Source organism: Macrotis lagotis, chromosome 1, assembly GCF_037893015.1.
Source record: "Macrotis lagotis isolate mMagLag1 chromosome 1, bilby.v1.9.chrom.fasta, whole genome shotgun sequence".
NCBI classification, from domain to species: domain Eukaryota; kingdom Metazoa; phylum Chordata; class Mammalia; order Peramelemorphia; family Peramelidae; genus Macrotis; species Macrotis lagotis.
Genome location: NC_133658.1, coordinates 556,928,427 through 556,955,923, shown reverse-complemented (window position 1 = coordinate 556,955,923; position 27,497 = coordinate 556,928,427). Strand labels below are relative to the sequence as shown.

Below are 27,497 nucleotides of genomic sequence, written 5' to 3'. Positions count from 1 at the left end.
AGGATTTGAACTCAAGTTCTCTGACTTTGTAGTCAACATCGTTTCCACTATTCCAAAGATATTCCCCAAGTAATAAGATTTTGTTTTCTCTTTTCCCTTTTCTCCTTTTTTCTCAAAGAATCCTGTATCTTCCAGTTATCTATTTAAAAGCAAAGAGTATGCCTTCTTAGACTTCTAAGCATTTCTCTCATCTTAGCCCAGTAATTCCTGACCTTTGTTTCAATATTGATTCAAACTAAAGGGCACAATGATTACCAACCTTAATGGAAAACATAAAAAAAAATCCTTACCCTTTCCTATAGTGGAATTTCACTTTTGATAGAGAACCATTTTAAATGTCCAAGAAGATATGGTTCCAGAGTTCTTTCCTCTCACTCTTCTTGTTCCAGCCCTGAAAGAACAAAACAGTTCTGTGTATGACCTCCTGAGAAGTGTCCTTCTTTCTAAATGGAGCAATACATTAATAAGTATTTTTACTACCATTACCATTTTGTTAGGGAGATTTTCCTTTTCTTGCTCAGGTTTCTTTTTTCCCATTCAGCCTCTCATCTTATTCTCACTGTTCATGCAAATCTCGACTCCTTTTCTCATATGTATGTATGTATGTACATATATATGCATATGTGTAAATGTATGTATGTATATGCATACATACACATATATTTATTATAAATGTGAACTTTAAGCAAGAACTTGGCATTCATTTCTTCCCTCCCATTTCCCAAAAAAGGAAAGCTTTAGACTAGGGTAATTAGCAATAACAGGCAACACTGCCAAACCACAGTCCTTTAGCCATGGGGCTTCAGTCTTTACAACAGTAGAATTTTCACAGGAAAAAAAAAGGTGGCAGCCTGGCAGTTGCCAAGGGCCCTTATTATAAATTGTACTGCAAGAAGGCATTATTGGAGTTGTGGACAGAGCCAATTAGATGCTTAAATAAAAGCTATCTAGACCAGAGGACTCATAAGAATTCAATGATTCATACTCCATCCTTCCCCTCATAATACTGAAACAGTGATCTTAAGTTAGCTTAAACCAGAAACTCATATTCCCTAGATTAATAATATTTAAAGGAATCTATATGTAAATGTGAGTATAAAAATATATATGTTTATATATGCACATATGTGTATATCTATCTACCTATCTATCATCTATCTATCTATCTATCTATCTATCTATCTATCTATCTATCTAGCTAGCTAGCTAGCTAGCTATCATCTGTGAAAATTCTAACCTGGCGCTCCTTTCTCTGAGATCAGAGTGGCCAAGTCTCTGCCCTCCTGCTTTCCCTCCTAGCAGGAAGAGGCTAGAGATGTCGATTCTGCCTCCCTTCCAGTCATGCAAAGGCACTCCCCTGCCACAAGTAGCTGACAGCCCCTTGCAACTCAGTGGGGGAGGGGGGAGGTTGCTACATCACTTTCATTAAATTCCAACAATGTAGTTCTGTACCTTCTGTGCAAATTATAGTCTTAAAGAGTTAGTTGGAACAACGCCGTGGGTCAAATCTTGCCTACTGTAGGTTTTTGTACTGTCTGTGAACAAAGAATGGATTTTATTTTTTAAAATAAGGGTTTATTATATTTTAACATATGAAAACTATTCTTAGCTTGCAGAAAATATAGAAACAGGCTGCTGGTACATGGCCCATGGGCAGTAGTTTGCCAATTCCTGACCTCAGAACACCAAGAGGTTAAACTCCTTGCCCAGGTTTACAGTCAGTATATGCCATAGGCAGGACTTGGGGGGGGGGAGGCTTTCTTCCTCCCTCTTTCAGTTTTCTATCCTTCTCACCTTTTTGATTTGTGCCTGTAATTTCATCAGTTTATGGAGCTCTCAAGAGAAGGAATACCCTTGATCAACAAGGTGCAGCAACTATTCTGTGACTATGATCTCCAAGAGTTGTCTGGGTACTAGGTCTGTAAGGATCACAAAGTTTCTAAGTGTCTGAGGCAGGATTTATGTCTTCCTAATGCAGGTCATAAACTTTATCCATTTTTCTTCCTAATTGCCTAACCAGAAAACTTGAAATCCAAGTCATTGAGGTCATTTCTCCATTGCTTATAATGTTTGTCCTTCATTCTTGAAGAAGACCACAATTTCAGAGAAGTGATGCCATGACATGAATTAGATTTGAGTGAGGGGGAGGCTGTGCTAAGTCACCAGCCTTACTTTCTCCTCCAGGGCCACCTGGATTCAGTGGTCAGATAGGAATCAGGACGACTGGAGATGATCCTGGATACGACTTGCCCAAGGTCAAGTTGACTTGAATAGTTAACTTGCCTGTCTGGGGCAGGATTCAAACTCTTGTCCTCCTGACTCCAAGGCCAGGCACTGCTTCTACTACTACTTAGATAAAATTATAATAGTGGAATAGATATAGAAATGTATTTATTGTTCAGTCTTGTCCCACTCTTCATGACCCCATTTTGGATTGTCTTGGCAAAGATATTAAAGTAGTTTGCCTTTTCTTCTCCTTATCATTTTATAGATGAGGAAATGGAGGCCCAGAGTCTCATATCTAGGGAATATCTGAGGTCAAATTTGAACACAGATCTTTCTGATTCTAAGTCTGGTGCTCTAATCACTGCTCCACCTAGTTCCTCCTAGATAGAGAAATAATGATATAATATAAGTGACTATAGAGAGGAAATTATTTATATAGTTGTATATTTATATATGTTTGGATATGCTTATATAATTAATAAATACTATTTGGTATGGTATATAAAATTTTATAATATGTAATATAGAATTATATATGATATAAGGCATATTTTATAAATGTTCTTTTATTCTTATAATGGAGAAATAGACTATGCCATATATGTTCCATATGACTAGCTTTTATATGATCTCAGTTTATAAGATTATTTTACTATTACATTTCTTTGAATACTCTGTTTAAAAATAAGATTATTCAGTTATAATGCTCCACTAATTAGACAGGTAAATTTGAGGATCTGGGCTCATGTCCCTTCCTTGACATTTACTTCCTGAAGTAGGTGGCACAATGGATAGAGTACCAGCCCTGGAGTCAGGAGTACCTGAGTTCAAATCCGTCTTCAGACACTTAATAATTACCTAGTTTTGTGGCCTTGGGCAAGTTACTTAACCCCACTGCCTTGCAAAAACTAAAAAAAAAAAAAAAAAAAAAAAAAAAAAAAAAAAGGAAAGAAAAAAAGAAAAAAAAAGACATTTACTTCCTGAATGGACAGGTCATCGAGCAGCCTCAGATAGTTCAGCCTTAAAATGAAAGGATTCATCTGGATTTCAAGTCTGTCTGAGGTTCCCTCTAATTCTAGATCTTTGATTCTATGATCCTGCAAATCCAACTCTTCTGGAAAACAGTTCTGAGTCCAGAAATAAATGAACAAGTTCTTTGAGGAAAATGGAAGACCCTAAACCAAGAGATTACTCTAGGCAAAAGCATGCAGCTGACCAGAAGGTGCATTAGATTTATTTGCAAAATTGACTTGGATGGACTTAAGCAGTGGGTTACAGAAAGTAACAGATCAGAAGCAGGTGGGGCCGTAGAGGTGAACAGTGCAGATGGAATCAATCAATCAACCTATCAATAAGTTTTTATTAAGTATTTATTAGGTACAGGTATTACACTGGGCTCAGAGAATAACAAAATTAAACACTTTCTGATCTCAAGGAACTTTAGATGCTATTGGGAAGACAATATGTACCTAGGTGTTCACAAGGTATATGCAAAATGCAAAGTACTTTTGAGGGGCAGAAGTACCAGTGACTGGGGAATAAGGAAATTTTCATATTGAAGTAGAGCTTGCTTTCTTTCTTTCTTTCTTTCTTTCTTTCTTTCTTTCTTTCTTTCTTTCTTTCTTTCTTTCTTTCTTTCTTTCTTTCTTTTGCAAGGCAATGGGGTTAAGTGGCTTGCCCAAGGCCACACAGCTAGGTAATTATTAAGTGTCTGAGCTCAAATTTGAACCCAGGTACTCCTGACTCCAGGGCCGGTGCTTTATCCACTGTGCCTCCTAGCTGTCCCCTGAAGTAGAGCTTTCAAAGAAACTAGAGATACTAAGAAGCAGAGCTGAGGAGGGAGTCCATTCCAGGCATGGGGTATAGCCTGGGCAAAGACCAAGATAGATGAGAGATGGAATGTTATGTGTGAGGAGCAAACAAAAGGCTAGTTGAGTCATTGAGTATGTGAAGGTAAGGAATGTATCATAAACCTGGAAATGGAGGCTAAAAACAAGTTGTAAAGGCTTTGAATATCAAACAGGGGAGTGTGTATCTGATTGTAGAAGCAATAGGAAGCTACTGGAGGTTATTGAGTGGGGAATAACTCTTTTGCAAAGGAACAAAGTTAGGTTTGATAACAGGAAAGATTTTCTAACAATTAAAACTATCCAAGATAAAATGAACTTCTTTTAGAGATTGTGTTTTCCTGCTTGGAAGTCTTAGAGTAGAAACTGGATGACCAATAATTGGGTATTTTATAGTGGAGATTCATTTTCTTAGGCTGGACTAAATGACTATTAAACTTCCTTTACAATCACAGATTCTATGAAAATCACCTTAGTAGCTGTGAGGATGATGGCTTGTAGAGGGAAAAGGCAAGGAGACCATTTAGGGAAGTTATTCTAATTGTTCGGGCAAGAAGTGATGGAGGCCTAATCCAAAATGGTGGTCAGTCAGTCAAATATTTTCCAAGCGCCTGCTATATGCCAGATATTGTGTTAAGCACAAGGAGTGGAGACAATGAATGAATGAAAAATATTATTTAGCTCTTACTATATGCAAAGTCATTTGCTAAGCTAGAAATACAAATCTAATAGCAAGACATACCTTGTTCTCAAGGAGTTCACATCCTAACAGGGGGATAAATAGAAGGTTTCAGCTGCAAGTCAAGTGGAAAGTCAATGGTTTTTAAGGTTTATTCATAAAGTAGATAATAATGCTTAGTTTTAAATGTTACCTCCACCAATAAAACCATATTAATTTCTTATCTAGAACCATTTGTCAATGCCATGGTTTGGGGGAAGTTGAGAGCTTCTTTTCTAAATTTTCAAAAGTTGGAGTCACTGAAGAAGACTATGATTCCAAGGCACATAGAAACTTTTGCCAGGTTTCATTTCCACAAAAGTTGATTTCCTGTATAATGACTATGGAAGCTTGACTGGAGACAGGTAGGAACAAGGATGCTGCTACAAATGAAGTTCTTATGTTTGGGGTCCAGGCTATTCTCCATTTGAGTCAGAGGGGAGATGGAAGCAGTGGTTTGACTTTCTTAGCTCATATTGCCTCTTACCTGTCCTGCTTCATTTATTGGGGGGGGGCGGGAAGAGGGAGGCAAGTGATATTGGGAATGCAGACTGGATAAGACCTGGCACTTGGAAACTTGAGCACTTGAGGATGGTTCTGAGATGGGGAACCTAGTAGCCCTGACAGAACCTCAAAATCAGTATATATAAACCTTTCCACCCCACCTTCCTCCACAAAGCTGCCCCTTTTCCAAATTCTTCTATTTACTTTTTTTTTTTAGCACAATTACCCTCCTACTTTCCAAAGGAAGTTTGGAAGAAGGGAGAGTTTTAGGAGAAAGATAATGAATTTTGTTTAGACCTTTTGAGTTGAATATGTTTGTAGGATATAGAGTTCAAAAATAACCAAAAGACAGTGATGTGGGACTGAAATTCAGGAGAGAGACTAGGTCTGGATATATAGATCTGGGAGTCATTATCACAGTCGACAATTAAACATATGGATGGTAAGGAGCTTACTAAGAAAGAGTGAAGCTAGAGGCTAAAGCACTGAGAAATAAGAACTGATAGTAAAGCTCTAGAGGGCACAGACAGATGAGCGAGCAATTATAAACCAATCTGGAATTTTATAGGGTAGGGACAAAATGACTTATGTCATAGAGCTCATTATCAAACTATTTACCTTTATCACTTTGAAGGGCATCACTATATGCTAGTAAAATATTTGATATTATGATGATAGTACAATAATTGATGTGTGCATAAGGATGAACTGGATTTTCAGAAAAATTATAACTAGGAAACAAATTAAGAAGACAGAAAAATAAATGCCACATTTTAGAAAGATTTCCTTTTAAATAGCTAGGTTTTTTAATTAAATAAATTCTTTTTGTCTAGAATATTTACTTATGTGGAATAGCCTATTCCTCCATTATTTGGGTCAAAGAAAATTATAGCATACTTATTATTTCACCAGCATTGAGGCCAAAACATTGAACAAATTAATAAACAGTTCATTTATAATATATAAGGAATGGTGCGATGTAACAGAAGGAACAAGAAACTAGGAATTGGAAGCCCTGGGTTCTGGTCACAAAAGTTGAATGAGTCATTTATATCCACTGGATAGTTCCATTTGAAACCTCAAAGTCATTATGTCAGACCTTTCCAGCCCCATACCTCCTTCCACAAAGTTGTCCATTTTCCAAACTTTTCTATGTCCTTTGTTGGCACAACTGCCATCCTAGTCTCCAAAACTAATATTATTTGGTTATATTCCCTCTGTTTCACCTACTATATCCAGTCAGTTGCCAAGGCCTATTCATTCTAGCTGCAGCATCTCCCATCTATCCCCCTTTCTCCATTCCTGCTTTCACACTGTAGTTAAGGTCTTTATATCTCCTTAAATGCTTCTTTTAATCCTTCTTCCTGACACCAGTTTAATCCCCTCTCCAATCTACCGTTCATTCAGTCACTGGAGCAATCTTCCCATTACACTATCCTAATCATGTCAATCCTTGACTCAGAAATCAAGACTTCCCTACCAAGTAAAGAATAAACTCTTAGCATTGAAACTTTCCCCCTCAACTCAAGAGCATTCGCCTAATCTGGTTCCAGTCCCTATTTCTAGCCTTCTCTTGAACTATTTACTCAACTTTCCAGTATCTAATGAAACAGTCAAACTGGACATCTCTGAGCACTCCATTTTTCATTCTTTTCCTTATCTGAATCTTCCTTTGCCCCTGTAGTCTTTTGTCTCTGAAATGGGCCTCCTCTGCTCTCTGTCTGCTGAATCTCCCTCCTTCATCCAGGAACTTGCTTAGGTTGCCTTCTCCAAGAAGACCAATACTTTCTTAAATTTCTCATAGCACTTTGCCAGGACTTCTTTTTATACTTAACTCTCTATCTCTTGTATCTTAGTTATTTTCTTTTAGCATTAGTTTTTTTTAAATTACTATTATTATTGTTGCAAAGCTCATAGGGAGGTTCAGAAGAAGTGATACAGAGACATGCTGAAGAATTTGGAATTGATTGTACAGCATGGGAGACACTGGCACAGTGAGGGTGCTGAATTCTATGAGGAAAGCAGAATTGAAGCAACTCAAAGGAAATATGAGATGCATAAGTTTAGAATAATCACCCCAGTTGTTCACATGGACTATTTGTGCCCAACCTATGGTAGAATATACCGACTTCATATTGGTCTGATCAGTCACAGTCAGACACATTGTTAACTTGTCTCTAACAGAATGTTGACATTTTAGTCTTCTTTGATAATAAAGGACAAGAACATTCTTTGCTTTATTTAGTATTTTATTTTTCCTCATTATTTGTAGAAATAAGTTTTAACATTCATTTTTAGCACTTTGTGTTCCAAATACTCTCCCTTCTTCCCGTTCCACATCCTCTCATTGAGAAGACAACCAGTTCAATATACATTATATGTGTGTAGTCATGCAAAACATTTCCATAATAGTTACGTTGTGAAAGAAAATAAAAACCAAAAAACCCAATCCTCAAAGAAAAATAAAGTAAAAAAGTATACTGCACTCTGTATTCAGATACCATCAGTTTTTTTCTCTGTGGATGAATAGTATTTTTCATCATAAGTCCTTCAGAGTTGCCTTGAATCATTGTATTTCTGAGAATAACTCATTCACAACTGTTCATCTTACAATGTTGCTGTTACTTTGTACATAGTACAATTCCCTTTGATCACCTCATGTGAGTCTTTCCAGGTTTTTCTGAGCGTGTCCTGCTCATCATTTCTTTAGAATAGTATTCCATCATAATTTCATGACCTACTTTGTTCAGTCATTTCTTAGTTAATGAACATCCCCTTGATTTCCATTTCTTTGCTACCAGAAAAGAACTGCTGTAGATAATTTTGTTCATCCAAGTTACTTTTCGGTTTTTTTTTTTTATCTCTGGGATACAAATCTAGTAGTGGTATTGCTAGGTCAAAAGATATGCATGCGTTTATGATCCTTAGGACATGTTATTAATTTTTAAAACTGGCTTTCTCCATCTCCCCCCAAGATTAAAAGTACAGGAGCTACATCAAAAGGGCCCATGCTTATTGGCATGGAAGTTTCAGTCATCTCTATTTTTAACTTGGGTAGGCTGTCCTTCCTTACACAATCTAGTGACTCCCATTTCCAAAGGTTCACTATATTCATCTTGCACTGAGCAAAGTTATTCAATTGGCTTAGCCCTTTGCAGTTTAGCATTTCCAAGCCAAACAAAGTCAACAGCCTCAGTTTTCCTGGCAGCTGCAATGACCGCAAAGGCCAATACCCTTATACCCTTGGCCCTGGAATTAGGTTTTAATTTCCTTAAAGAAGAGCCTGTCTTATAATTCATCTTCCTAACTCCAGCACCTAAAACTATTCCTTGAACATAATAGTTGTTGAATTGCATTAAAAGTCTATGATGAGTGAAGAGTTTCCAAGCAGGAATCAGAGGATCTGACCTAGTTCCAGCTCAATCTAGATGATTTTCTGTAAGTCATTTAACATGTTTAGGACTCAGTTTACTCATATGTCAAATGAGATGGCTGAACCAGATGAGTTCTAATAGAACTAAAATATGTCACTTTCTATCTTTAAATTCTATGATCCCATTGAGTTGAATCGAACAAGAAGTGTGATTCAATGAAATTAAATGATTTGAATTCAAATTGTGACTGGCTGTTAATTTGTGATTTTTGTTAAGTTACTTGAAGTCTCTGGATAGCAGTTTTCTCACCTATACAATGAAGGGTTTAGAGTAGGTGGTCTCTTTCAGCTTTACATCTGTCTATAAATTGAATTTTAATGTTCTGCCTATTATCTCACAACTTAAGGTAGCAGAGTCAGACTCACTTGGGTTTTCTGACTCAGAATGCATTGCTTGTCCACTCTTTCACCTGCTAAGGAGTTGCGTGACCTTGGGCATGTCATCTGACCTTCCTGGATCTCAGTTTATCTATCCATAAAAGGGAGAAAGTTGAACTAAATAATCCTAAAGTCTTTTCCAGATTTGACATCCTGCTTTTCATTGTGGATCCACATTTGACTGCCAGGGGCTATTCTACTCATCAACAATGGGCCAGGCTTTAGAGTCTCCACTGGAATTAAAAAAAAAAAAGCTTCTTTCCAAGGGGCAGAACCATACCTTGCACTGCAAGAAGAAAGAATCAAACACTATTAGGCCTACTTATAACAACAGGGGCAGTTAGCAGGAAGAGAAAAGGTAATCCTCTCATGTGGAATTTAGTTGGACCATGCTGCCATTAATGACCTCCTAATTCCAGTGAAAAATCATATGGGTTTTCAAAAGGCCCCAAGTAGCCCAAAGATGAATTGAGGCCTTATTAGAAATTAAGCATCTTCTCCAGCCTGTATCCCTGAATAGCTTGAGGATTCTGGCCTGACTCAGGAGGGAGAAGCAACTAAGCACTCCATGCATACTTACAAGTGAAAATATATTAGAAGAGCTTAAAATGCCTTTATTCCTAACACTCAGGGAGACAAAGAGAACTATCCAGAGAAGGCAGCTGACTAGAATTTTTTAAGCCACTGATATTTTAAAATTTATTAATTTGAAATTACTTTTCCTAAACCAGCAACCACATGGGAAATTTCAAATGCACCCAGACCCACTCCCAAGTTTTTTCCAGTGTTGCTTTAGGTAGTCTGCCTTCCAAGCCTTTCTGAAAGTTTGTCCAGCCCCAATCCCCAAGGGCAACTAGCAGAGCCAATGCATTTTTTTCTTCTCAGAAATTCATATGCTGCAATTAAAAAAACTGTCCGCTCTTTCTGAGTGCCTGTAATAAAAACACTTGAATTTTCAGTCCAAAATGTTGCACAGCCTTTATTCTGTGGAGCCAATGTGTTTACATCTCCAACTTCAATCACCATCTATTTGTAAAACCTATTTAGAATCTCAGGCACATATCCAGAAGTGATCAGGGTCTAATTTCCTTATTAGGCAGACTTCTTGTTGCAGCTGGCAGCTTGCTGCTGGCTGGTCCCTGGGTCTGGAGGGGTGGGTTCTCAATCTTGCTTCCAGAATTTTCTTCTACCCTTTTTTTCTCTTTTCACTGACATACAGTCATCTAACCAGAGAGTAGAGAACCTTGTCTTTGTGATTAAGAAATAAATGGATGCCTCCCCCCCTTTATGGAAGTGAGTGAAATTGTTCTGTCATCAAGTTGGGGGGGGGACCAGACAGATAGAGGGAGGGGGGGAAAGAAGTGATAAATGATAAATAAGTGATAAGTGCTAAATGCGCCCCAGTGAAGCTTCAATACTTAGGAATGCTCTGAGGTTGGCATAAAAATAAAAATGACATTTATTTAGCATTCTAAAGTCTGCAGAGAGCTTTATGTTCATTATTTTTGGTTTTCACTATGAGGTAAATGCTATTATTATAATATCCATTTTATAGATGGAGAATCTAAAACTAAGAGTTACATTAGTACGTTTCTGGGAGTAGAATTTGAACCCAGGTTTACCTGATTTTAAGTTCCATACTCTATCCACCATGCTTTGCTGTGTATTTGATCCTTTGCCTTATAGGCAAATCTTCCTAAAGGTTATAACTCACTTGCTTCCCATAATCAGGAAAGCATAAACAAGAAAATAACCAGTCTTTGATGTGCTACAGCTTTTTCATTAGGAACATGCATTCCAAGGTAGCCTTGCAGTAAAAGGTGCTGTGGATGGAAAAAAGATGGGGAAGTGAACTGAAGAGAACCCAGAAGTTGCTGTTTGCTATGCTTTTTTAAGTTGATTCGTTATGAACTTTTTTTTCTTGCTATTTCTTTTTCTCTTGAAGGTAAAGGCAGAAAGACTAGTACAGCTCATAAGAGGGTCAGCTTAGGTGATATATGGGTTAAGTAGGTGGTATGGTGAATAGAGTGCTGGGTGTAGAATCAGGAAGACTCAACTTCGTTGAGTTCAAATCTGGCTGTGCAGTCGCTCAATCCTGTTTGACTGAAAAATAAACTAAGAAGGAATTAGCAAACCATTCCATTATCTTTGCCAAGAAAACCTCAAATGGGGACATGACTGAAAAATGACTGATTGACAGCTTAGTCAAATTCTAGTTAAAAGAAAGAAATTTTACAGTTCTTTTGTATTTTGTTGTTGTTTGTACAATCCAAAGAAGAAATTCTTGAAAGTGTATATGATATACTTGTTCTTTAGTCAAAAAGACTTAGAGCTGGAGGTCAGGTCATATAGGCCATTCTACTTTCCCCAGGAAGAATATTAACTAGATCTATCCTATTTCTTGGCTTCATGAAAGGATATTTCCTAGTTCTTCCAGAAACACTTTCTCTATTAAGTATCCCTTATATCACTCCTCCTGAAATATCTCTTGTTCTGTCCTTAGTAAAGAGTGGAGGACAACTGACCATTCTCCTCCAAAATAATCCTTTATTTACTTAAAGAGTATTTTTGTCTCCTTTAATTAAATAATCCTAATTCCTTTAACCTTTTCTCCATATATCATCCTTTGTAATTTCCTTCTGCATTTGTATCCCTAGCATCTAACACATGCTGGGGATCTAGTAAGTATTTAATAAATCCTTACCTGCTTGCATTCATGGCACTTCCTGTAACCAGTGTAACTGGGTTCTGTGGTACAATGCCCTGAGTCCTTCTCCATTCCTAAGGTTATCCGCAAATGAAGCCCACCTTAGAGGGAACTAAACAACTCATAAATAAGAATTCACATGAAATGGACTAAATGATTTACAGTGCTGAGAACATTTTTCAAAGCCTACATGTAGTTATTAAGTGCCTAACATGTACCAGACTTACAGACATAACAATGACTGAAGCAGTGCTTCAGAAATTCAACCCAGGTTATCTTCAATTTTGATTATATTGTTCTCTTTCTTAAGGTCCTACTGGTGATTTCTTGACCTCTAAATCAACTCTAAGCTCTTTCTGAACAATTCCAAGATCCTTATGGCTCCATGAGTGGTACACTAGTCTTCTCTACCATATTTTCTTTCTCACATTTTAAGCAGCTCCTAGAATCTCACTTTTCCCATTAAATATTCCTTGAATGGTTAAAGGAACATAACATTCACACTAAAAAACAGGGAAGCTTCCATGACTTCTTGGTCACAATCTGCCTTACTTGTGTATGGATACAAATCCCTGTTGGTATTATTAGAAAACTGGTCAGCTCTTTCATAAAAGTGAATTTTTCAGAGTAATGAAGCTTATCCCTTTAATCTATAAAACTATTTTTCACCATTAGCCACATTTGACAAAAGTTTCCTATAATGCATCATGCCTTTACTTTGTGTTTTTTAATAGTTTCCCTGTGACCTACCTCAATGACTCAGAGTTATCAATCATTATATTATGTTATAAAACTATCTAGGCCTATTGAAATATATAGGGTTGTTCTTATTGGCAATATACTGTTGTGGTTCAGGAGATCTTATTTGGTGTGATAAAGTTTTGCTGTCATCTCCTTAACTGTCAGTGAGTAAGGTACCAATTCCACTACTGTCAGAGTGCCTATCTCTCTAACTATTCTCAGTTTTTGTCTAGATATTGCTGCTAATCTACTATAAACTGAAAATCAAGTAGGTGAGATTGTTAGAGTTTTGTATAAAGATTAAATGAGAGAATCATAGCAAGATACAAATACTTAGTGAGTTGTGCTTTACTTGACAAATTTTGTAATCTGTATTATCAATGAGAATTTAGTCTGCTAGATTTATTAACATATATAAACATATATCCTAACCTAAAGTTCTACCTTCATACTTCATTATGGCATAGATGTGTCCATGGGTTTTTAAAGGTAATGCCAACAGAATGCAAGTTCTAATGGGTTCTACCAAGTCTGAAAGGCTTCTAGAATGCTCTTGACACCAGAGTATCTGCCAATCATCTGAGGATGGCATCATTAATTCTCATTATTTGAGGCAGGTGATGAATATTTTTGACCACAGCATCTGATGAAACTAACTCCTAAGGGTTGGAGGGGTGGGAATTGAATGATAAACATTAGTGTAAGTACTATCCACATGGCTGAAATTAAGACACTTTGAAGTATTTATGCATTTAAATTTTCAGGTTATATGCATATTACATGTCATTCTTGTCATATATATATATATATATATATATATTTACATCTAGCCCCACTGCATAAAATGACTAAAACATGGTTACCTCTGAAGAATTGAGTATGAAACCCATAGGAAACAAAATGATCATCTGTTGGTGAGGAGTCATTTAACAGAACATTCTCTCCCATGATATGAGAGGTTACCTGTGACTGAAGATGCTAGATATGTTATATTCTTCCATGGGTTTCCTAGCTTCCTTTAATATTTCTAGATAAGATTGACTTTTTTGTTCTACATTTTTTTACTTTAACAATTGCTTAGCAAATTGTGCTTTGGGCTCATGAGTGGCATCTAACACCTTTTCATCATAAAAAATCTCAAAATACTTGGCAAACATTAATTATGTGCCACCATGCAATGAGTTTTCCAATAGTTCTATATTTCTTTAAAAAAAATCAATGGGAGCAAATAGGTGACAGGTGTAAGTGGCAGGGGAAAAAGAAAATCCCTTAAGGAAATAGATTTGGGTTTCTAAATATTGAGTCTCTACTTCCTCTCAAATAAAAGGGAATTACAATCCCCTACACATTACATTCTGTTGCTTATAGTCTTACATATGGTACTGCTGATTAAATCTTCCTTTCCATAAGTAGAATGTTTGTGCCACAGATAGAAGTGTTTACCTTATATTGATCAATGATTTTAAGGATGAAACATATGTGACTGCTTTGATATTTTCAAAGGAGATGCAGAAAGGCCTAGTTTTCAGGGACCACATAGCTGGGATGCTTCAAATGGAATAGCATTAGGAAGAAAAAAAGGGAGAGTTGATTCTTTTAGAAAGAGCAGAAACCATGGGCCTGGTTAGAACAGAATGCCATGTATTACAATGGAAAGAACATTGGTTTTGGAATCAGAAGATCTGAATTCTAATCCTGAATGGCCTTGGGCAAGGCTCACTGAGGCTCACTGGGTGGAGGGCATTCTCTTTCCTAATAGATATGTTCAAACACATTTAGGAAGGAGCTGCTGTATGCCCCACTGTTTCTCTCTCTGCTGTGTCTGTTTTTCTTGATTTTAGTGAAGAAGTATATGGGTGATGGGTAATGACTTTGTGATCTTCAAAAGGTCAGAATGGAATCTGTACAGAGATTGGCAGGAGGCCAGGCACAGATTAGAAGGCAACCAGAAGAGAAATATAATTGATTTAGCCCAGGGGTAAAAGAGAAATGGGCCAAATCTATCCATCCATCAGCTATATCTCATTTAGAAATGAACTGGGTGAGATGAATACTAGGCGACTGTTGATTATGTCTGACATTTTTTGATTCCCATGGACTGTAACACATCAGTACCATCCATGGGATTTTTTTGGCAAGGATACTGGAGGAGATTTGCCATTTCCTTCTCCAGTGGATTAAGGCAGACAGATGTTAAGAGACCTGCCCAGAGTCACATGGTTGATAAGTGTCGGAGGTTGGCTTTGAGCTCAGGTATTCCTGACTCCAGGTCCAGTGTTCTATTCACCATGCTACCTAGCTGCCTGCCTCAAATACTCTTTAGAAATTCCTTTGAGTTTGAGCCCACTCTCCCCAGATACCAAGGTGGTAGAGGACAGAGTATGCCATGATTCCAAGGACTGTGGGGATATGTTTATACTTCTTGCCATATCTTCTCAGCAAAATCTCTTTATAAAAGATTTTAAAATGCATCAGAAATGAGTGTGTGCTACAGTTTTAAATCCCTGGTCACTGATGCTCTCTGAGGGCTCATGTAAGGACCTAATCTGTCTCAGATAGGGGCTGGAAGGCAAAGTGGGAGATAACTGAAGTTAGACCCTTTTTTTCTGGGAATCTTCAGGGAAGTCCAGCATAAATTGTCCCACACTTAGAGCAACAACATCTGGCTGCCTGTTTGCCAGAAGCCTTGGCTGGCTGGCACTGGCACTTCCTCATCCCTTGTCTAGATATTCTCTGGCTGAACTGGCACTTTCAAGTCTCAGCACTCACTATTTCAGTAGTTTTTTTATAGTTTGTCTGCCAGCTTCTTTTTTTTTTTTTTATCAGGATCTGTCTTCTGGAGATCACAGGTACTGCCCTAACTCCCAGGGATTAAGATAAAATAATATTAATGCAGTGATGACATAACTTTGCCCTGGTACAGTGCTTGATGTTTTTTCAAAGCACCATCAGAACCATTATCTTCTTCGAATTTCATTACACCCCTGTAGGGTGGGTAATAATACTGGCAATAACAGCAGATCTCCCAGTAAATCTAGTTCCAACACCTCCTTGTAGTGTGATGTAGGTGATGTAGTTTCTGAAAGGTTATGCTGGACCAGTGTGAACTTTGGATGAGCTGTGCAAAACTCAAAGGCTTCTGGGAGGGTTAATTCCATAAGTTGGGTGTGTTCATCAATAAGATTGCTAAAAGATAATTGTTTGACCACTGCAACTCATGAAGAATATCTACCAAGACAGGAATTCTTAACCTTTTTTTGTGTTGTGGAATTTCATTAATCTTTATTAGTGTATAACTAGAGCTATAGTAGTCTCTATGTGAAATAACTTCAATGAATAGCATACTTATTTTTTAGGCACTAAAATGCAGATACATCAAAAACATACAGGTGGTTGAATAAATATTAAGGACTAGACATAATAAACAACTTCATAATTCAAGAACATTATTGAAAGGAACAATTTAATTGTCTGGAGGTGATTTATTCAGTAACCTTAATTATCTGGTTAAGATGAACTAAGTTCTAGGATAGCCTGTTTAAATTAATAAAATTATTGAATCCAACATTTATTAAGTACCTACTATGTATAGGCACAGTCCCTTCTAAAAACTAAGAATTCAAAGTAAAACAAAAATAAAACAAAACAAACAAAAGCTTCTGGCCCCTAAGGAATCTGTTTATAAGTAGGAGCAAAGGGGATGGTGAAAGATCATGGAAGACTTCACAGAGGAAGTGACATCCCTATTGAGACTTGCAGGAAGATTAGGATTCTAAAAGGGAAAAATAATTTTAAAAAATCTTTAAAAAATTATTTTCATTTTCAGTTCCAAATTCCCTCCTTCCTTTCATATTCTCTTCCAACCACTGAGAAGGCAAGAAATATGTTATCCAATATGCATATAAAATCATATAAACAAATAAGCCAAATTACAGGAACAAAGGGAAAAAAAAAAAGAAAAGGAAGAAATGTTTCAGTTTTCATTCTGAGTCCATCAGTTCTCTTATCTGGAGGTGGAGAACATATTTCATCATTTTAGAGTTGTGGTGGATCATTATAGCAATCAAAGTTACTAAGCTTTACAAAATTAATTGATTGTCTTTACAATATTGCTGTTTTTGGATATGTTGCTCTCCTGGTTTTAACCACTTTGCTTTGCAACTATTTATATAAATAGTCCATGATTTTTCTTAAATAACCCCCTTCATAATTTCTTACAGCATCATAGTGTTCCAGCATACTCATATTATCACAACTTGATCAGCCATTCTTGAACTGATGGACATCCCCTCACTTTCTAATTCTTTGTCACCACAAAATAGCTGTTTATAAAATATTTTTCTACATAGATCCTTTTTCTTTGATCTCCTTGAGGTATAGACCTAATAGCAGTGTTACTGAGCCAAATGGTATGTACATTTTTTATAATCTTTTGGGCATAGCTCTAAATCATTCTCCAAAATGGTTGGATTAGTTCACCAACAATGCTCTATCAGTAGTGCATTAGTGTACCTATTTTCTCATATCTGAAAGAGGGAGATAAGAAAGGAAAACTTTTAAAAACTTGAGACTATTTATACAAATGCATGGAGTTAAGAAATAAAATGGCTAGTTTTGGTAGGAACATATTATGTATAAAGGGCAGAAATCAGACTGGAAAGATACATGGAAACCAGACTGCACTGGAAGTAGGAGATGGAGGACTTGAGGATGTCAAACTAAGGAATTTTTATTTTATTCTATAGGTAATAGAAACCCACTAAAGTTTGGTTTTTGTATTTTGTTTTGTTTAAACAAAGGAGTAGCATGATCAGATCTATGTTTCAGTCCAAATAGCTATATGAGGGATGGATTTAAGAGCTGGAAGAAGGGATAAAACCAATGGATTACTATAATAGATTTAATCATAAAGTAGTAACAGCCTTAAGTAGGATTATAGCCATGCAAATGGAAGTTGGTAAATACAATAGGTGAAATGGATAGGAAAAATGGCAGGCCTCCCAAAATGATTAACAATGAGAGTTAAGAGGAAAGAGTAAAGAACTATTCTAAGGTTACAAACCAGGGTGAATGAGAGAATACAGCTAATTTCCACAAAAATAAGGACATTTGGAATAGGAGTAGAATTAGGAAAAGAGAGAGGATGAATTCTTTTTTAACTATGATAAATTTGAGATCTAGTCAGGATAACTAGGGAGAAATACTCTGGAGGAAATTTAGAGTATGGAGCTGTTGTTCAAGAATGAGATGAGTATAAGATCTAAAGGAACCCATGTTAATCTGCTTAGGGATAGATGATGTGCTAGCAAAGAAAATAGAAAAAGAGCAATAAGAAAAGGAGGAGGTAAATCAGGAGAAACCAATGGTATAAAAGTCAAGGGAGAATCAATTAATCAACAAACTTTTCTTAAGTATTTACCATATGTCTGACACTTTGCTAAGTGCTAGGGTTACAGAATGAGGCAAAAGACAGTTCTTGCCCTAAGGGAGTGTATAATCTAATCGGGGAGACAAGGTGTAGATAAATATACACAAGGCAGTCATATTCAAGATAAATAGAAATAATTAACAGAGGGAAAGCACTAGAATTAAGAGGGGTTAGGGATGGGATTTGAGGAGGTATTAGGAGTCAGTAAGAGAAAAATTCCAGGAACCAAGAACTGGAGTGTCTTATTTGTGGCACAACCAGGAGGCCAGTGTCATAAAAATCTAGAGAGACGAGAATATCCAGAAGCAGATAATAATCAACAGTGAGAAAAGGCCATTGGATCTGAGAACTAAGAGATCATTGGTAACTTTGGAGAGAGCAGTTTCAAGGAATGATAAGAGAAGCTGTATCATCAGGGTTTAAGAAGAGAATGAGAGGAGAGAAAGTGCAGTATCTACTGAATTCAACCTTTTTTGCTTTTTATTACTGAGCAGCTAGGTGACTCAGTGGACAGAACTCTGGATTTGGAGACAGAAAGACTCATCTTTCTGAGTTCAAATCTGACCTCAGATACTTATTATTGTTTGGCCCTCGGAAAGTCAGTCACAACTTAAAATGACACAAAAACAAAGGGCAGATAGGATGATAGTGAGGATGGAAGGGTCAACTTTCAGAAAGTTGTAAGCAATAGGAAATGAGCTATATATATATATATATATATATATATATATATATATATAGGGTATATATAGGGAGAATTTGAAGATAAGTATTAGAGTGGAGATGACAGAAAAGAATGGAACTGCTCAAACAGCTAGAAAGGGTTAGCCTTGTTAAGGAATGAGGACACTGCAACATGTGAAGCATTTGAGTGAGATGGTATTTGAATGATAAGATAATGGCATCAGAATGATTTAAGAGATGGGGAAGAGGGGAGTAGAGGGAGTTCATGGTGAATACTCTTAATTTTTTTTCTGTAAAATATGAAGCAGGGAACTCAGCTTTGAGGGTAGAGCAATGGATACCCATAGACAGTTTGAGAAGGGATTTGCAAGAACTACTGTAGAGAGTGGAAGTGGGAGCTGATAAGGGAGGTAGAAGCATTGCTTGGCAGCATTGAAGACCCAGATGAGGTTATGTAACAACATTGTAGTGAACTCAGTCAAATGGTTGTGATTTTTCTCCATCTTCATTCATCAGTACATGTGTAGGAAGCAAATGGTAGGAGTGATTCAAGGCTAAGGTTTGGCAGGATATAATTAACAATATGATAAAGGGGATAAGATCTCAAGAGAGGAGGACAATATAGAGTTGAACTGGTTCATCAGATGGTCAAGATGAAAAAAGGAAGAGAGAGTGGCTAGCTAGTACAGGTGAGAAGACTGGAAGAGAATTGAAGGTTCAAATAATAATCAGTACTGATGACAGTGTTTTTGTAGGGTAGAGCAGAGGGATAGTAAAAAGACCACAGATTATGGTCAGATAAGGGGCTTTAGGAATTCTTGAACACAGATGGTATATTTGTGAGTGGTAACAAGATCAAGACTATGGCCATCTTTGAGTGAGCCTATGGTGGAATAGAAGAGTAACTAGCTCAGGTTTAGGAAATGAGTGATAAGGATGTTGGAGGGAAAGTTCATGTGTGTGTGTGTGTGTGTGTGTGTTGAAATTTCCCAGTATAAAGGCAGAAATTGTGTAGACAACAGCTACCAGGATTTTGATTGAGTAGTAGATATAAATAACATGAAATTCAAAGGAAGAAAAGACACTGAGTGATGAAGGTAGTAGGAGAACTTGGGAAGGGCAATAAAGAGCAAGGAGATTCCCAATTTCCTAATCTTGACTAATGGGTCAAAGAGAATGAGCGATTGTGCCCTAAGTGCTAAAAAGGGTAGCCAGGGAAGCTCTTTCCTCTGGGTGGGAGGAAAAGAGCTAGTTTCATTAATAGCTAGTAGATGGAAGGAGTGGGGGAGGAAAAGATTTAGAATAAAGGGAAGTTTGTTGCCTAGGGAACAGGCATTCCAGAAAGCTGACTAGAATTTGGTTGAAATTTTGTGGTGAAAGGATTGAGGGGAATTAGAATAAGGAACTGGATGATGAGAGGATGTGAAGGTTATGCCAAGGTATGAAAACGTTCATCTTTGAGTAGAGGGTACTATTCTTTCAGAGATTGGAGATAGTAAATGGACATAATGTGAGGGACAGTCAGATGGTCAGTTGGCAGGCCTTGTTAGGGCAGAGATTTGCAGGGAAAGGACACGGCAGGAGAAGGTGGTTGAACTCATATTGCAGGAGAGAGTATTAAGGAAATGATCTATTCTATAGGGTGAAGAAGGTTAAGGACAGAGAGAATGATATAAGAGATCACCAGTAACCTTTGAGAGAGTAGTTTCAATAGAATGAAAAGCTCAAAAGTAAGATTCTAAGCAATGGAAAAATGAGTGAGTAATGAAGTGGCATGATTAGTAGATGCTTTTTACTAGTAGAGTAATGAAAGAAATAATAACAAAGTCATAGTAGAGTCAAGGAGTTTTTTTTTTTTAATGATTAGGTGAGACCTGGATGTGTTTATGAGTAGAAGGGTGGAACAAGTAGATAAGGAGAAATATAAGATGGGTGAAAGAGATTGATTAAGATTCCAGAGGGGTTGAAAGGGGTTGAGATCAAAGGCACAAGTAGAGAGGTTAAATCTGACTGGAAAGAGGTTACCTCTTCCTTAGGGGCTAAAGTAAAGAAGGCAGTAACAGAGAAAAAAAGAAAAGTTTTGTTATATACAATAGGGGAGATGAGGAAGCTTATTACAAAAGGCTTTAGTTTTTCTCAGTGAAGTGGAAGGTAAGGTCAATATTGATCAAATTTGGAAGGGTCAGTCAGGGTTTAAGACTGGAGAAAAAGTTGTAGAATATCTACTCCAGAGAGAGCATGAGAGTTGTATGAAATTCACTTCAAATGTCACCTCCTACATGACTCCTTTCTTGATTCCTTCCAGTTGCTGGCATCCTCCTTCCAAAAATACCTTGTATTTTTTTTGGCAAATATTTAGTGGATAGATAATTAGACAGACAGCATTTATTAAATATTTTTCTATATTCCAGGCATTCTGCCAAACTATAGAGACATGTAAGCAGGATAACCCCTGCCCTCAAGGAGCTTACATTCTAAAGGAAGAAGATATAGAATATCTTATAGAGAAGTGGGGAAGCCTGGGGCACAGGTGATGCAGTGGATAGAACACTGACCTTGGAGTCAAGAGGACCTGAGTTCAAATTTGACCTCAGATGTGTGACCATAAGCAAGTCACTTAACTCTGCTTGCCTCTTCCCTCCTTCCACTCTGGCCTAGAAGAAAGAAAATGGAGAGCCCTGAACTCTAGCAAGATAAGGCAAAAGCCACCCTCTCATGGTCAATGGACCAAAAGTTTCTGGTGGGAGGAAATAAGGATGATGGTTGATGAGTAGATAGCAAGGTGATGAGACTACTGGGAAATGCACATGTCTTCTCCAATAGAAACTAAACTACTTGAAGGTAGAGTATTTTTTGTCTTTGTATTATCATTTAAAGTGATTCACAAATGCTTGTGGATCAGTTGTGAAAACATAGGGTTAGAGAAAAAAAATAATTACCTGGGATAATAAAGTTTGATAAAGTGTGCATACTAAATACGACATTTGCTTAGGGGAGTTAGCACTTCAGCTCAAGTGTTAGCTTGGAGAGTTGCCACACAATGGATCTGCTGAGCAACATGATAGTTGGGTCTGTTTATTGTGTATTAACGACATTATTATAAAACTTGATCCCCTTGCCAAGTAGAGAGATATGGCAGCCAAGGGCAAAACCAGCTTAGAATACAAACTCGTTTGTAAAGCCTCACAGAGGACGATGGTGGAAGATTATGAGCAATATCGCCTCATAAAACTGCAAGAAGCAGTAGAGGGAAGGAAAAAAAAAACAAGGTTATAGAAAGCTTTGTAAAAAAAAAATCATAGTTAAGTCAGATCATCCCGAGGGCATTTAAGAATGAAGTAAAAGAAGGACATTGCACAAACTACACAGGAAAATGGAAAACTCTTGTCAAGATTTCTATAATATACTTTTTGCTTCATTTGGAATAGGGGAACCACCTCATTTAGAGTCTTCATGATATATATACTATGTAGAAGTAACACAATATTGAGGAAATATAAAATATCTAATAACTTCTATGACTGCTTTCTGATCTCTACAAAATCTTTATGAGAAATATCTATGTGTGTTTATATCTATCTCTATCTCTATCTCTATCTCTATCTCTATCTCTATCTCTATCTCTATCTCTATCTATCTATCTATCTATCTATCTATCTATCTATCTATCTATCTATCTATAGGTGTGTGTTTGTGTAGAGAGAGAGAGAGGAGACACAAAGAGAAGAGAGAGGAAAGAGGGTGGTAAGGAGAGACAGAGAGAGTAAGAGCATTGGCAACTGGGTGGTGCTGTAGATGGTGCACTGACCTGGAGTCAGGAAGACCTGAGTTCAAATAAGGTCTCATCCTCTTACTAGCTACATCATCCTGGGCAAATCACTTAACCCTATTTATCTCAGTTTCCTCATCTGTTAAATGAACTGGAGGAAATGGCAACCCATTCTAGTACCTTTGCTAAGAAAACTTTAAATGGACTCCTGATATCAGTTGTTTCCATATGTAATAGGTATATTACCTATATATGTATTATATTTAATATGTGTGTGTATATGTGTGTGTCTGTGTGCAAATTATACACCAGCTAGGTGGGACAGAGTGCCAGCCTGAAATCAGGAAGATATAATTTCAAATTCCATCTGCAGATAGATACACACTAACTGTGTGACCCTGGGCAAGCCATTATTCTCTGTTTGCCTCAGTTTCTTCAACTATAAATTGGGGATAATAATATCCCCAAGGTTGTCATGAGGATCAAATGAGATAATTATTGTAAAATACTTATCACACACTTAGGCACTATATAAGTATTAGCTCTGTGTGTGTGTGTGTGTGTGTGTGTGTGTGTGTGTGTGTGTCCAGGACATCCTTAATTAAAGCCCAGAAAGGCTTTCACAATGGATATTCTATTTGAAAGCACAACTTTATCATCCTGAATGTCATTGACTCAGATTTGTAAAGGACACAAGATTCTGCTTATGGTTTTATCAAACAATGGAGGGAGAACCTACAATGACGAAAATCCTTTGAAGAGGAAGAGAAAAAATTTTCAAAACCACTCCAATGGGACAGCACCATGCAGTGCATATGTCTCTAAGTATAAAATGTATCTAAACAGCTAGAATAAATGTACAAATTAAGTCAAGCTGTCAATAGATTCTTAAAGATTGCCCTTAGGGTACTCAGTATTATGCTGATTTCCCAGTGAAATTTTTATCTTTCCCAGCAGTTCATTTCTTGCCAATATAGTTCTGTTATGATTCTATTCTTCCTCAATCTGAATAGACTTTCCTGGTTAACTTTTAGAGACATCTCCTTTTCCTACTGGTCTAAGGTTTTTTTTCCTTGAGGCAGAGTTAAGTGACTTGCCCAGGGTCATACAGCTAGTAAACATCTGAGGCTGGATTCAAACTCAGGTCAGTCTGACTCCAAGGTCAGTGTTCTGTCTGCTACACCACCTAGTTGCCCCTGGTCCACCGATCTCACTCCCATCATGGAGGACTGAGGACTGATGCCAGGAAATGCTATGTAAACCAGGGGAATTTTTCCAAAGAACCAATATGGAAGCTGGCACTGAATGGTGGGGGCAAGGGAGGTCACATGTGACTCCATCCCTAAGTGAACTGCTGTACCACTATTAATACCTATTCTTCCCTTGGCTATGAGTATCAATAATCCATTTTGACCCCAACTAATACTTCTGTGTGACACTCATTGGAACTCCATTCTAAATTTATGTAGTTAGAATATAAAAAAACTGGAGCTAAATCTGAGAGGTTAGCTGGGTCAACCCAACATTTTAGAAATGCAAAAACTGAGGTCCAGAGAGATCAAGTAATTTTCCCAAGGTCACACAGTTACTTTATGACAAAGCTAGGCATATAAAGCAGGTCTCTTAATTACAATATGTTCCTTTAAGAGTATTGTGCAATTTTTTTCCAAAGTAGATAAATGTTAAAATCAAGAAATTTCAACTTTTCAACCTGTTAAATTTATTATATCCTTTTTAAAATTTATTTTTTGGGGAGTGGCTAGGTGGCGTAGTGGATAAAGCACTGGCCTTGGAGTCAGGAGTACCTGGGTTCAAATCCGACCTCAGACACTTAATAATTACCTAGCTGTGTGGCCTTGGGCAAGCCACTTAACCCCATTGCCTTGCAAACCCCCCCCCCTAAAAAACAAAAAAAATAAAATAAAATTTATTTTTTGGTTACATTTTAAGTTATGATCTGGCTTCCTTCCTCCTAATGCCTCACTAGAGAAGGCCACTATTTGACATAGATTTGTCAATTTTTGTAAAACCATCCATACATTTGTTTATTAGTTCTTTCTTTAGAGATAGATAGCATCTTCCTTCATAGATACTTTGTAGCTGATTTGAGTATTTATAATATTCAGAATAAGTTGGCTGTTCACAATTATTCTTCCAACAGTTTTACTGTTACTGTAGACAGCAATTGGCCTTGGTTATTATATACTTTTTAAGAAACAAGTAATCACAATAGATATCCATAATTTCACATATAATTATCTTTTTCTATTTTTCTTTGTATATGGAAAATTCTCCCCTTTCTGGCATTTATTAGATTCAGAATAAATTTTTTAAAGATCTCATTTTTTTTAAACCACGTGGTTTAATACTCTGTCCTGAAATCCTTTCCCAACATTCTTCTTTAGAGAATACAGTCTGACTCGTTAAATTTAAGCACAAAACTAAAGGGTCTATTCCCTCCCCTCCCCCACCCAATCTTAATAGATCGGAAGGGAAGAAGAGGAAAAAAAAAGTATGAGTTATATGAAAAGGAAACAGACTGTCTTTCCAAGAGTCAATTGATATTCAGAGTGAAGTCTGAAAAAAGACTGACCTTGCTCTTGGCATTTGCATTGAGCTAAATGGGTGAAGCAGCCAGACTGGAGGGGGGGAATCAAAACCCACCAGAGCTCTTGCAAGCCTAGGCTACCTTTCCGCCGGCTACAGGAGAACAGGAAGAGCCCCACAGATAGTGGAGGACAAGGAGGGGGTCTCATCAATGGGAAAGGAATCAGGTTGCAGCAATTCCACTGTAGTCCCAGAGCTGGTGCAATAACTGGAGAGAGCAGGGCGGCCTTGGCAATCTGCAGGCCCACAATAAATAATGCACAAAGCAACCTTGTCACAAATAATTAGGTTAGTGCAGAGAACAGTACTTCTGACAGACTCCTTGAACACACCTGGCTAGATTAGCTTACTAGACAAGGCCTCAGTGACATGTGATGGCTAAAAATTCCAGGGTGCTTTATTTAAAATCTGAAGACAACTCATTTGATTTTCATATGCCCCTAGTTCAGGCCTTTGTCACTCCTCTGCCCTAGGATATTGTAACAGACTCCTAATTGAACTTCCTTCAGGCTGCCAATCTCTATTGCCAATCTCTGCTCCATACAGCACCAAAATTGTATTCCCCATGTACAAGTCTAACAATGTCACCTCTTACTCTATGAACCTACTCTTGTTTTGTCGTTTCACTTGTGTCTGATTCTTTATGACCCCATTTGGGGTTTGCCATTTTCCCCTTCAACTCATTTTACAGATAAGGAAACTGAGGCAAACAAAGCTAAGTGACTTGCTCATGGCCACAAAGTTGATGTCTTATATTAGATTTGAACTCAGGTCTTCTTGACCCTAGACCTGGAACTCTATCCACTATGCCATCTAGCTCAATATCTGATAGTATATTCTAATACTGTTGTACCCCAAATCAGACACAAGAAACAGAGACCAATTGGATTTTGGAATAGAGCATATTTACTCAGGGGTTGCTAGGGGTAAAAACCCAAATCTAACAAACCCCGGGGGTTATTAGGGGCTAAGCCCAAATCTAACAACAGAAAATAGAATGAGCAAGGGTTGTATAGTATTTTGAGGGGCAGGGGTATCGTGAGCAGAGTACAGAAGCAGAAATAGCAGTTAGATATATTTCCTTGTCAGACTGATGTATACATGTGACATAGTATAGATAGGAAGCCAATAAAAGATGGAAGGGGGTCAGGGTCTTACGTGTTTCCTGGGGTACAGGACAGCCACATACAAGAGAGAGGGTCAGGGTCTGCCTGGGGTACAGGACAGTCACATACCAGGGAGACTCAGGTCGGGTGGGGTCTACTATCTCACAACTCCAGTTGTCCTGGAGGGGGGGGAGGCATTTTTAGGAGGGAGCAGGAATATTGCAGAAACAGCAAAAGGATTAGGTTAACAAGAACATTAGTCCCAGATAAAATTTATGGTATATCTCATGATTCTCAGGGTCAACTATTTCAGCCCTGTCAGGGTGTTCTCAGACTTAAGGGCATTAACCAAACTGAGAAGCTTCTTGGGGCCCAGAAATGTCAAAGATCCCCTTTACACAGGGGTTACGCAAGTATTAATATTGTATTTCATACTGACATGCCAAGCTAGCTACTCCATTCTACTAACTCTAGGATAAAAACATAAACATCACTTTGTCATTTAAAGTACTTCACAGTCTGATGATATCCTTTCCTTCCATGTTTGTATTCCCCTTCACACATTACACCTAAACTGCCCTTCTTGTGTTCTCCAAACTCAGAGCATTTACCAAATTTAAGCTTCTGCAAAGGCTGTCCTCCACGTCTCCCTTTCCATCTGCACTTCTTAGAACCATACCTGCCTTCAAGAATCTCAGCTCATGTGTCGTCTCCTATGGGAGACCTTTCCTGATCCCCTTAGTTGTGAATGTTCTCTCCTTTCTCCTCCAATTATGATGTAAACACTTATCTGTTCACATATGGAATTTCTCTAATAGAATATAAGCTCCTTGAGGGAAGAGGACAGTCTCTAGTTTGATTCTGGACCCACACCTAGGCATCAGTCCGTCAATTAACATTTATTAAGCACCAACTTTGAGTCAGGCAAAAGTTACAGTTACAAAAAAAAGGCAAAAAAAATAGTCCCTGCTCTCAAGGAGCTTAGAATCTAATGGAATCATAACAGTTAACAAATATAAACTATCAAGGAATAGAGAGGAAGCAATCAAAAGAAGGAAGAAGCTAGAATTAAGGGACTGAGAAAGACTTCCAGTTGAAGGTAGGATTTAGTTGGGACTTAAAGGAAGCCACATAAGGAGTACAGACTTAGAGGAGAACCAGAGGAGATGCCCGGAACAGGAGATGAAGGGTCTTGTTCATGAAACAGACAGGAAGTCAGTGTCACTGGATCTAAGAATATACGTTGAGGAATAAGGTGTAAGAAGGCTGGAAAGGTAGGAGTGGGGTTAGATTACTGAAAGCTTCAAATGCCAAAACAATGCATTTCGGGTTTGCTCCAGGAGGTAAGA

At 37.6% G+C, this 27,497-nt stretch overlaps 1 long non-coding RNA gene across 2 annotated transcripts in view; it reads right to left on the bottom strand.

The window, feature by feature from the left end:
- The window catches only part of LOC141521313 (uncharacterized), a 65,574-nt gene extending 38,728 nt beyond the window's left edge, over window positions 1–26,846 (bottom strand). For both annotated transcript variants that reach the window (XR_012477895.1, XR_012477896.1), the window contains exons 1-2: window positions 26,760–26,846; window positions 291–391 (exon numbers count right to left, since the gene is read on the bottom strand). This is a non-coding gene — a long non-coding RNA (uncharacterized LOC141521313). The remainder of the gene's footprint in view (window positions 1–290; window positions 392–26,759) is intronic.
- Window positions 26,847–27,497: the final 651 nt, after the last annotated feature.